We start from the raw sequence: 13,373 nt of genomic DNA, 5'->3' as shown, positions 1-13,373 counted from the left end.
TTTGCTAGCCATGTAACAAGGTGAATCACTGCCCTACACCCCAGCTTAGTTAGAAGATGGACATAATTAAATAAGTCACCTCACCGAGATGATCTGAGGATGAATTAGAGTAACAAAAGTCAAGTTATCAATATTATGAGAATAGAAATAAGTTACCCATTACTGCATTTGTCATTATCATTATGGTTAATTACAACTCTCAACTAGTCAAAAATTACAAACACTATTATCTTCTACAAATTAGGAAAGTGAAACTAGAAACTCATACTAATAAATTTTTGGAATAGAACACATTGATTTTAATAATTTTTAGCACTAAAATGTCTTAACAGAAATGTCAAGCATGCAGTAAAGGGCTTTGTCGCTTTACTTCTAAAGCATGTATTCACAGGAAAGAATGAGAAAACAGCTCCAACTTCCTTGACATAGCAAATCAGTTAGCAAAGCTTTGACTATGATCCAGTGAGCCTCTAGCTATTACTCATAGTTTCTTGCATTCTGCCTCTCAGGATCCATATCTTAATTCATGCTTTTTAATCACTAAACCTAGAATGCACTCCCATTTTCCTCATCTGGCCAACTCATTCTGAGATTTTTAAAAACTGAGTAACCCCTATAAGAAAGATGTGATTTGGCTAATTATTCCAGAATGTGCATACATGTAGTTTCACTGTAGCACCATACAAACGAATTGTTTACATATTTTTTCCATTAAAGAAAGTCGGATCTGAGGCTGGAGAGATGGCTCAGTGGTTAAGAGCACCCACCGGCAGCTCTTCCAGAGGACCTGGATTCAATTCCTAGCACCCACATGGCAGCTCACAACTGTGTGTAACAGTTCCAGGGGATCCCTTCCACAGACACAAGATAGCAAATCACCAATACACATAAAACAAACAAACAAACAAACAAACAAACAAAGAAGTTGTCTCTATTCAATCTTGTATATATAACTAGCACCCAGCATGGTGATTACTAGACATTTATATAAATAAATTTAAATCAATATGGATGGTGTCTCTATTTAAAGTTATATCAAATATCATTGAAACCCAGATTTTCTTTTCTATTTTGCCTGAAAAAAAAAATCAAGTATTTCCCCAAACTGATAAAATCATAACCCACAGATTAAGATACTCAATAAACCATAAAAGAAAACCTATGGAGTCATTTTAATAGAAGAAAACCTTAAAAAGCAAACAGGGGGAGGGGAGAGAAACATTTTATAACGAATAATAAAGGTAAAAATCATGGCTAAATTCCTATCAGAAAAAAAAAGACAAGACAAAAGCAACATTTTCAAAGTATAAGAAAAAAAAGAAAACCTCAACCTATATAAGTTTATATCCAGCAAAAATATCTTTCAAAAATCGAAGGGAAAACAAGTAACATTTTCAGAAATACAAGAACAAAGGAACCTTCAGACCGACAGATCAATACTCACAAAGAATATTTAAAAAGCTTCTCAAGATGAAAGAATATACCAAATGGAAACTTGAAACTAAGCAAAGAGGTGAAGATTTCCACAAATAGACCTGTGAGTAAACATAAATACTTTCATTTCTTGTTTTAATTTCATTTTAAAATTACTGTCAGGCTGGACAGATAGCTCAGAGGTTAAGAGCACTGGCTGTTCTTCCAAAGGTCTGGAGTTCAATTCCCAGCAACCACATGGTTGGCTGATAACCATCATATGACGACATTGGGTGTCCTCTTCTGGCATGTAGGCATACATGCAGGCAGAATACTATAAATAATAAATAAATCTTAAAAAATTACTTTATACTTTAAGCAAAAAATAATACTAGATCATAGAGATTTAAAAAATGTATACATTTGACAGTAGTACAAATGGGATGGGCGGGTAATAACTGCCAGGTACAGGCAATGTGCATCATTAATCCTGAGACATTGGAGGCTGAGGCAGGTGAAGACCAGCATGAACTACACACGAGAGCCGTTCTCCAAACACACACACACACACACACACACACACACACACACACACACACACAGAAAATAAAAAAAGAAAAAGTGTAAAGAGACATGAATGGAATGAAAGTATACTGTTTATATTAACACACAAGTAGAAATAAAACAAAAAAGGAAAAACAGAAAAATCTACAATTACTTAGAAATTTCAAAATTCATCTTTCAGTAACAATAGAATAAGCAAGGCAGAAAGCCGGTAAGGTTAGGCCAATATGATAGAATTAAAACCTATAAGCTGGGCACAGTGGTGTACTCCTATAATCCCAGACTCCAGGAAGCAGAGGCAGGCAGATCTCTGTAAGGTCAAGGCCAGCCTGGTCTACAGAGTGAGTCCAGGACAGCCAAAGCTACACAGAGAAATCCTGTCTCAGGGGCAAAAAAAAAAATGTTTCTGCCAAACAAAACACACTTTTCCCCCAAATATACACCAAGATAGAAAATATGTTACAGCATAAAACAAGTTTTTATAAATTTAAGACAAAATCACAAAAATTCAACTCAATACAGAAAGTCAGCTTCAGTTAGTTGTTCACATTCAGTAATGTTTCACAAAGCTTCAATATTTAAAAAATGTACTTCTAAAAAACTATAAATCAAAGGAACAACCCCAAGAGCAATTTGAAAATGTTTAAAACCAAATGAAAATGTAAATATGCATAATTTATCTGTATGCAGCAAAGGCAGCATGGAGGCCTTCAGAGCTCTGAATGTTTATATAGAGGAGAAAGGGCTAAAAGCACTGATCCAAGGAAGCATCCACTTTCAAAAGCTGTACAAAAAAGGAAAAAAAAAAGGGGGGGGGGGGAGGTTTCCACTAACTCAAATCAAATGAAATGAAGAAACAATGCAAAGAAAATAAACAAAGTGAGAACCAAAAGTTACTTCTTTGGAAATAACCTGTAATTTACCCCTAAATGATCTATAGTTATAATGCAATTTCAATAAAAAACCCCAGCATGTGTTTTTTGATAGAAATTGGCAGGTGATTTTCATGTTTATCTAGAGACACAAGCATTTATAACTGTAACGATTTTCCAAATAAATAAAGTCTGGAATATGTATGTTACCTGATTTCAAAACCCACTAAAGAGCTGTGTAAAGCAAAGGACTCTAAGCAGAGAGACATAGGTACATTGTTGATTTCAAGAGTCAGAGACCAACATCTACTGATGTAATTACTGTGGTGGTTTAACTAGGAATAAGAGCCCCCATGGGCCCATGTATTTGAATACTAAGTCATCAGGGAATGACTTAGAAGGATTAGAAGGTGTGACTTTGTTGGGGTAGGTGTGGCCTTGTTGAAGGAAGTGTCACTGGGGGTGGGGTGTCAAGGTTTCAGAAGCCCAGCTCAGGCCCAGTGGCTCTCTTCTTGCTGCCTATGGATCTGGATGTAGAGCTATTGCTCAATTCTCCAGCACTATTTCTGTGTGCTTCCATGTTTCTCATCTTAATGAAATTGGACCAAACCTCCGAAACTCTAAGTCCAAATTAAATGCTTTCTTTTTATAAGAGTTGCTATGATAATATATCTCTTCACAGTAGTACAGCTCTGACTGAAACACTTATGTATATGTGTATGTAAATATGTTTTGTGTATAGTCATATTTTAATAAAAGTACTAAGGAATTTAAAGAAAAAGTACTTTCTCAACAACTAGATAAAAAATGTAACTAGTCAAAAACCTCAAGGAATTCATCACAACGCATACAAAATTTTCTCAAAATAGATTGTAGACTTAGTCTATAAAATTTCTAGAAGAAAATTTAGAAGTAAATGGGATAACTTTTAACTAACTTTTAGCCCTGGTTTGAATGTTGTATGACTTCTCCCAAATGCATGCTGAAAATTAATGCCCAATCCAACAACATTACGAGGTGCTGACTCTTGGAAATGAATACCATATGAAGGCTACACAAATGGGACCAAGAATGGGACCAGTGCCTTATAAAGGGGCTGAAAGGAATTAGCTAGGGGTCCATGCTCTCAGACCCCATTGTTGGGATAACGTCTTTGTGCAGTTGGGATAACTGTGTAAAGGTTATCCCTGTATATTCAAATGCCGATTTCTGTTCTGCAGAGATCAGATTTGCAGACCAGACCTTAATACTGTTAAGCATCAGCTGTCTCAATGTCTTGTAAACAACCCCCCTCACTTTCTGATTGGTTTTAATAAAAAGCTGATGGCCTATAGCAAAGACAGAACAGGAGGTGGGACTTCTAAGACAGAGAGAGAGAGAGAGGTGCGCCTGGAGTCAACAGCCAGACACAGTGCAAGCAGGCCAGGACTGAAGGAGACATAATAACAAGCCACATGGCAGATTTAAATTAATATAAACAGGATAACTGAGTTATGAGCTGCTTGAGAACAAGCCTAGCTATAAGACCTAGGCATTCATAAATAACTATGTCTCTGTGTCATTATTTGGGAGCTGTTGCCCCCAAGTAAGTACAGTTTTATACCCCATGCCAACACCCAGAATGGACTTCAGAGTCCAAAGCAAGGAGAAATAAATCTCTGTTGTTTATAAATGACTGAACTGGATTAGAAGACATAATGTGTTTGGTATCTTGAGATGTGATAGCAGAAGAAAAGTAAGTAGTCTATGTTGTTTCTAAACATAATACTTATTCTAATTAAACCGCATTGTAAATGCAAATTCTTAGCCTGATTCGGTGGCACACCCCTGTAATCCCAGCACTGGGGAGGCAGAGGCAGACAGATCTCTGCTGAGTTTGAGGACAGTCTGATCTACAAAGTGAGTCCAGGACAGCCAAGGTTACACAGAAAAACCCTGCCTTGAAAAACAACAACAAAAACAGATTCTTGATTCATATAAATGGGAGATATAAACAGTAGTGGTAGCAACATAGTAAAACCAGTTTTCTTCTTGATGTTCTAGTTTTATTCAATACATATACATTTGCAACAATAGAAGATTACTAATAGTCATTAAGGATAGAAGTTAAGCCGGGCATATTTAACTCAGTTGCTGGAGATGTTCCTCAGTTGCCACAATGCTTGTCTAGCATACACAAAGCTTTTGAGTTCAATTCCCAGAAACGCCAAAACCAAGTGAGGTAGCAGAGGCCTGCAATCCCAGCTCTCTACAACTCCAGCCCTCAGAAGCCCTCCATTAGGTTGGTCTGTAGGCAACTAACTCTAGTGGGTATTTTCTTGATTAATGACTGATGAGGGGCGGGCCCAGCCCACCGTGGGCTTTGCTACTTCTAGGCTGAGTAAGTCATGAAAAGCAACCAGTAAGCAGTGGTCTTCTGTGGTACCTACTTTAGTTTCTGTCTCCAAACTTCTGCCTTAGCTTCTCACAATAGATAAACTAAATAAACATTCTCTTTTCCAAGTTGCTTTTGGTCATGCTGTTTATCAAAGCAATATAAAGCAAATTAAGACACCTAAATTAAAGATAACAATTGCACATGTAAACATCAAGGTGATAAATATAATTTCACACAAAACACTTAATAAAAGCCCCTTATTGGAGACTCCTTATGATTTGTATTACTACTGGCCAATAAAGAAATCTACTGAGTCACATATATAATCAAGTTCTTTAGTGACACTGAAAAATAAAAAAGAAACAATGAAAATAACTTTAATAATAGTTTAGCTTACTTAACATTGCCAAAATATTACCATTTCAACATATATTTAATGTAAAACCAATTAAAGATTTTCAATTCTTTTCACACTAAATTGCCAAATTCTGATTAGTATTTCACAATTATACAGCCTCTCTAAATCATAGCTAAATTTTCAATAACTGATTTTTACTTAGATTTCATAAAATTAACTATTGAAAGATTTACTTTTTTCTTTTTTTGTTCTGTTTGCATGAATGTCTTCTGTTCACTGTGTGTGTACAATGCCTGGAGATCCCTCAGGATTTGAGTCAGACTCTTGTGAGTTGTCATGTGGGTGCTAGGAATCAAACCAGAGTCCTCTGAAAGAGCAGTTAGTGCTCTTAACTGCTGGGCCTTCTTTCCAGCCCCCTAAAAGTAGATTTTTACACTCAAGTTGTTTGACATGCTTGGCTTTTAAGTGACTAGCACACATCTTTAAGTTCAAATTAAACAAGTTTAAGCTTCAGGGACCAAGAAGCATATCTCATATGGCATAGTTATTGCCTAGCATGCATAAGATCCTGCGTGTAATCCAGTCATGTCCCCAGACCTCTCCCCATCAATAAACCAAATACAGTTTGTCTTAAACCTGTTAATCTCAGCACTCAAGAGTAAAGGCAAGACCTGAAGTTCAAGGTTATCCTCAGCTGTATAACTACAGAGCAAGTATAAGGCCAGCCTGGCTACGTGAGATCCTATCTTACCTCCAAAACTGAAGATTAATAATGTCTATTTTGTAGGACTTGTTTTGTCAGTGAAAATTTCTTAGCACATGTGAAATGCCAAAGCACCACAGAAGATGATTAAGGGATTAAAACAAACTTTAAATATGTTCTAGTTCTTGAATCGCCTTTTATACAATATCCTACACCACTGGTCTAGACTTGGCTGTACATTACCCACATTATCTCTTGATGCATTAATGAGACACAGAAACTCAATTTTAACTTTTAGTTTAAATGAATGCAAACAGCTAGGTGTAGCTTGAAAAAAGAGCAATACAGCAGTATTATTACTGAACCCCAAAACATATCTACCTTTCTCCATCAACTGCTCTTAATGTCATCCCTCCAATGGCAAAGGTACAACAATCAACAACAATTTTTGATCGTGAGAAGAAAACTTTCTCTTCCTCACAGGGAATTCAGGACTTTCTTGGGTATCAAAAAAAAAAAAAAAAAAAAAAAAAGCTTGCTCAAGTCTCTTACATGAAATGGTGTAGAACTGACAGATAACACTTACTCTACATATACGTTAAGGCACCTTTAGAGTGTTTCTAATACCTAGCCCTATATGTTATAGACAGTTCTCATTATTTAGAAACCAATGAGAAGAAAAAGTCTGCATATTTAGTTCGAACATGTTTTTTTCAAAGATTTATTTATTTATACAACATTCTGCCTGCATGTATGCCTACATGGCAGAAGAGGGCACCAGACCTCATTACAGATGGTTATGAGCCACCATGTGGTAGCTGGGAATAAAATTCAGGACCTTTGGAAGCACAGCCAGTGCTCTTAACCTCTGACCATCTCTCCAGCCCTCGAACATGATTTTAACAACTATTTTCAATCTATGGTTGGTTCATATATATCAAACTCACAGATACCAAATATTACACTTAAATGAAAATTTCATGCAACAAAACTAGCTTTAATTAGAAAAAGAAACAGCACTGATTTGTATTAGGGTACTGACATGTGAACGTGGATTCCCACATCTATCCTCCTAGCCAGGAGCGATACAGAAAGGCTTCTTATACATACGTGCATCTGTGGCAGTCTGTCAACAGAATCCTCATGCCAAGGACACAGCTATATAATACTTATTGCATTTTCTTTAGTTAGCATTCCCTTAAGAAACCTAACATCTGAATGTTTCTTATCTTATAAAAAACCCCTCAATTTATAAGTCAGAATTTGCTTCCTGCTACAGATTTACCAGCTTCTTGGTCAGATAGAGCCAGACACATAATTTAGGAGACACTAGTTACGTTTCTAACTCCATGTTTTAAGTGGAGCTAATGAGAGAAAGCAGAAACTGTGGCTACTTCACCCTAGATTACCTAGTTTCTAACTGCAATGGACTGGGATGAAGGAAGAATGGGGTCAGAGACAGAAGTTACGGATAGCATCAAGGTTCTACAGTGTCTTTAGAGGAAGAAAACTAGGTCATTTTAAATTTGACGCACTGTCCCACACAACATAGCTATTGCTAACAGGTCTCCATCCCTTTTCATTCTTAAAGAAGTAAGGTTTTGTTTTTTCCTGCTTTCTACCACTGAGGTCTTAACTAATATACTTTCTCTTATCTTCCCACCCTTAATTTCATAATCGACACCAAGGTCCAGATCTTGCTTTCATTCTTTGAGCAGTACCAATGAATTTCAAAGAGCCTCCTTTTTCTGCTCCCATCAGTAAACGTTCCAAAAATACTCTGGTTTCTCTTCAGATAGTATAAATCTTTCGCCTTTTATCAAAAATTACTCTAAATACTACTCCCTTCAAGGAAAAAAAAATGCATTTTAAAAGTTGGGAATGATGAGTTTAGTCATATTGTATCTGTAATTATGAATGTTATATTTTATAGCAATATATAATAAACAAAAATCTCAAAATCCCAAGCAAATAATATAAAATTAAAGACAGCCAGTATAATACACAGTTAAGACTACTGACTCGAAAGCCTAACTCCCAGGCTCAAAACTTAACTCTGTCAATCTGAGAATAACTTTAGGCTTAACTATTCTGAGTCTGTTTGCCTGTTGTAAAACAGAAAAAGTGGTAGATATCACATAGGATTGCTGTGAAAATCAAATAAACAAATTGTTTGAGTCAGGAATAAAATAAAACCTAAATACTATTGTCATTACTTGTATCAAAGAGAACAAGCAGCATCTCCAAAGCTACTCTCACTTAATAGTGAGAGTAGACCAATCTTCACAAGCCTCAACAGCATAACCAGAAAACAAAAGGTATGCCTAAGATAAGAGGTGAGTCAGTTTTAACCTAAGATGCATGTTTAGAGGAATATTAATTCAGAGTGTGGCTGTTCTGGCAAAAGCTCACGTCCAAAGACCTTGTAGGTCTGTGTGATCCAGCTGGAATATAAACACACCTTTAATCCAGGAGACAGAGGCAAGCAGATCTGAGTTTCAGATGTGATCTTAGATCCAGGCATGGTGGTAACATGCCTTTAATTCCAAACAATGAAGGTTAAGATAGTTTGTAGAAGGGCATACCCATGTTTGAAAGTGATGTCAGTTGAGTGGCAGAGACAGTGACTAATCAGAGATTTGATAGAATAGGATTATGCCCAACTCTCGTGAGAAGAGAGAGGAAAAGGAAGCCACTTAAAAGGCAATTCAGAGAGAGGAGGCAGTTTTATAGGGACTGTAATAGACAGGTTGCAGAGAGAGAGAACTCAGGTGAAGACCAATTGAGCCAGAGAATAAGAATGAGAAAGAAGATTAGAAAAGATTGGAGTTAGTTTGAGGCAAAGGAGAGCAATTCAGGGGCCGAGAGAGAAGCCAGATTAAGTCAGCTGTGAGAGGGTTTGAGCCAGAACAGCTGGGCTGAACCAGCCAGGCCAGAGCTCAGAAAGAACTACAAAGAGTGAGTTTATTAAGCTGTAAGTCTCAGAGGCTGAAAACATTCTAGGCCTAGGTTAGATTGTACAGAGGCTCCAAGCTTCCAGGACTAAGCTTAGGTTAGCAGGAGGCAGTAAGCCTCCAGACAACAATTGAACCAGGCAAATAAAAGTTCCTTTTATACCCATGTGACAGTCTAATGAATAATGAAAGCTTTTTAGCAATCATGAAAGCAATTTTAGTCAGAATTATTATAAACATATATTATATATTATTATAAAACATACTAGCCAGGCATGGTGCTGGACACGCCTTTAGTCCCAGCACTTGAGGCAGAGGCAAGTGGATCTCTATGAGTTCTGGGCTAGCCAAGGCCACCACACAGTGCGACCCTGTCTCAAAAACAAAACAATACAATGTAACTTTAATATGGAGGGAGGCAAGGGCCAAATCGGGGAGGAGGGACCAGGAATAAGATTAGTGCCACCAAATTCTAACTTTTATATCTGCTATAAAGGCCTTCCACTGAGGGTTGTCAATAAAGCTTCAAGTAGTAAAAGCATAAAATAATTATTATAAAGTATTAGGCAAGCCAGTAAGGGAAAATACATGCTGAGGACTGCACGTTAGTGGCAGCGAACAAGTCAGGAAGACTTTTTAATGATAGGTTACCCAAAGGAGAAGCCTGTAAGAATCATTCAGTGTTGGATTTTTCTAGGCAAGTGAGGAAGGGCAATATGATGAGGGGGAAGATAGTGTTAAGACAGGAAACCAATTATCAAAAGAAGAATAGAAAGCAGACTAATAAGGAAGAAATAAATCAGTATGTAGAAAAACAGAGTTTAGGCCTGGCTGTCCTGGGAACTTCGTACATCGGCCTGCCTCTGCCTTCCTGTCTCCTCTGCTGGGCTTAATGGCATGGCCAACCACCACCAGGCAAGAAGTCTTAACCAGATGCAGACTAACGGAGGTAGTGCTGTGGTTGAAATGGCTGAATCTAAGATCTTAAGAGGTAGAGTTCTAAGAATGGCCATGTCTGTGCTGTGGCACGGTAAGAGCAATATGTAGTAAGAGAGTCAGAGTCATGGGACACTCCAAGAAACAACTACACCTCCCTTCTAGATGTTCACAACACAAATTAGCACACTAAAAATTATGAGAGAATCCAGTTTTACAGTTAGGTGGAGTGATGCTTATCTGTAATCACAGCATGAGAGGCTGAGGCAGAAGGAATACCATAAATTTAAGGACAGCCTGCGCTACTAAATGAGAATCAGGCCACCCAGCACTATATACCAAGCTCCTGTATGTTCCTCAAAAGATCCAGTTTAATCTGGTGCTCTTAAATTTATTTTGTCTTGGAAGTACTGATAATCCTCTTGCTTATATATAACAATGTTAATCAGCAAAATATATTCTAATATATGCTAGAGTACTGCACAGGTTTGCCATATATAATACAAGTAAAAACATTAAAGGGTCTGCTTTAAAAAGTGAGATGCGTAGAGCCTTCAGTACTAGTGAGAGTACATCGAAACAGGTGCTTTTAAATACTGCTGGGATCAAAAATCAACACTTTGAACTTTATGATGCTCTATGAAAAGACTGCTTTAATTTCCTAGTCTTGCTTAACAGCTTACCAAAAATCCATAGCCTAGAACAACATACATTATCACAGGATTTCCAGTGTACTAAAAATCAAGGTGTCACCATGTCACTTTGGGGAAAGAATCAGCATTGTTGCCTTTTTTGGTTCTGGTGGCTGCCTGAATTCCTTAACACCTGGCCGTCTTCTATCTTCATAGACAAAAGAATGCCATATCAACTCTAGCTTTTCTGCTTTTTTTCCACAAATAATGGATCTTTGTGATTACACTGCATCCAGTAAATAATGGCACCTTAAAGTCTGCAGTTTTATCTCAATCCTTAATTTCTTCTCCCCAAGTAACAGTAAAATATTCACAGGTTCTAGGGATTAAAAAGATAATTACATAGAGGCATTGTGAAAGCATAAATTACACTAATAAGATAGCAGCCTCATGCAATGAGTAAGTTCATTTTACACTGCAGGCCCCTCAATTACCCTACAACTATCTATATATAACTGCTTCTACCTCAAAGACTACATTAAGCAAATTTTAAAGTGAAATGTTAATATATTAAAAATACAGAAAATTAAGTCGATGCAGAAAAGGTTACATTTGTCCATCTAAAACTACATTGGACTTTACATGAGGAAGTTACAGCTTCTCATGTATTTCTTCTGGTGACCCATCATGATCATTAGTAGCAAAATTAAAACTAAACAGGCTTAAGATTACCTTGATAGTATGTCAAGGACAAAATTTCAGAACCATGACTCTCACTTGAGATGGACAAGAACAAAAGAAAGTGCCACCAGAAACTGTGATAAGGAGCTAAGGGATACTCAGTGGCTGACTACTTGCCTAGAACATATGAACCTGTGGGGTTCCATCCCCAGCAAGAGGTAAGGAACAGGGTACAGTTGAGAACAAACTACAGAACTCCTGCTGTTTGTTCCCTATCTCCTTATCACAGGTGAGAATTCTATAAAATCCTACAGCCCAAATTTTTTTCAGGATTACACAAACTTACTAAAACTTTCGTTATCTTCCAAATAATTTGTGTGTGTGTATACACACACATGTGTAGCCTTCGCTGACCTGGACTATTTTGTAGACCAGGCTAGCCTCAAACTCAAAGATCTGTCTGCCTTTGCCTCCCAGAGTGCACTACTGCACCTGGCTATCCCAAATAACTTAAAAGTATTCCAAAGAACTAGTAAAGTTTAGTGAAGATGAATCTACTTACTAAAAGGAGAAAATTCAAATCCTGCATATTCCAAAGGAACTGCATAAGACATGCCTTTCTCCTGTTTCCTTTCTCTTAGACTTTTAGCTTGGTTACTTCTGTTCATGCTTTAAATCTATGTACAGACTAGATACAATGGCACATGCTTCTAGTACAGCACTGAGAACACTGAAGCAGAAGAATCACTTGAAATCAGTTTTAACAGCATACCGTGACCCTGTTTCAAGAAGACCAGCAACAGCAGGGGCTGGAGAGATGGCTCAGTGGTTAAGAGCACTGGTTGTTCTTCTGGAGGACCTGAGTTTGATTTCCAACCCACGTGTATGCTCACAACCATTTAAAACTCCAGTTCAGGGGTCTGGTGCCCTCTTCTGGCCTCTGTAAGCACTACATACATGCAGGCAAAAATTCCATACACATTAAAAAAAAAAAAAAAAAAACCCCCCCCCCAAAAAAAAAGAAAAAAAAAAAAAAAAAAAAAAAAGACCCCCCCCCCCAAAAAAAATGGAAAAAAATGAAGAAATAGAAGATGACAACGACAACGATGGGGGGCGGGGAGGAGGTGTTTATGTTTGGAAGTTTTCAATGCACCCTTATGGGAAGGTGCAAGACTCACGCATGTCAACTGTAGAATACATGTGGCCCAGGTTTGGAGACCCTATCCTCTAACTCCAGAACTCAAGAGACAGAGGCAGGAGAACAGCCTGGGCCACAAAACACTAGATATATTAGATAGATTTTATTAGATTAGATTAGATTAGATTAGATTAGATTAGATTAGATAGATAGATAGATAGATAGATAGATAGATACAAAGAGACACCTTGTTGTTGTTGGTGGTCTTATATCAGTCAGAAGCAGAGCAGATGGCAGTCCTTTGTTCATCCTAGCTTGATGCCTGGCCTTGTGGCCAAAGCTGTCTTATGCCTAGGACTCATAAAATCTAATCCAGGCAGTACAACGTGGGAAGAGAAAAGAAAACAGATACCTGCCATGCCACCCACAGGAGGCCAGACATCCACTCGCCACCAAGCTACACAGTACCACACTATGCAGCATGTATGGAGGATGTCACCTAAGGGCTTATTAGAAGCATTGCCAGCCTTCAGAGGGAGCAACCACAATGTACGAGTATGTGGTGGTCAGATGGGAGAGAAAGAGAAGGGAGCAGCTTGAGCATTATGAAGAGAGGTGGAACTGTAGACTTGACAGTGGAGAGGAGTAGCCTGTTGTGCGTGTCCAGTCTCGCCACCTGGGGCCATGCTGAAGTCCTGGACCACTTCTGGGTCCACAGCTATGCAACAGCAGTATCAGTGTCAAT

At 37.8% G+C, this 13,373-nt stretch overlaps 1 protein-coding gene across 5 annotated transcripts in view; it reads right to left on the bottom strand.

The window, feature by feature from the left end:
- The window catches only part of Smg7 (SMG7 nonsense mediated mRNA decay factor), a 67,541-nt gene that overhangs the window by 43,084 nt on the left and 11,084 nt on the right, over positions 1-13,373 (bottom strand). The gene's annotated exons all lie outside the window — the stretch shown is intronic.

Source organism: Psammomys obesus, unplaced genomic scaffold (genome assembly GCF_907164565.1).
Source record: "Psammomys obesus unplaced genomic scaffold, mPsaObe1.curated_primary_1811, whole genome shotgun sequence".
NCBI classification, from domain to species: Eukaryota; Metazoa; Chordata; class Mammalia; order Rodentia; family Muridae; genus Psammomys; species Psammomys obesus.
This window is presented reverse-complemented; position numbering and strand designations above follow the sequence as displayed.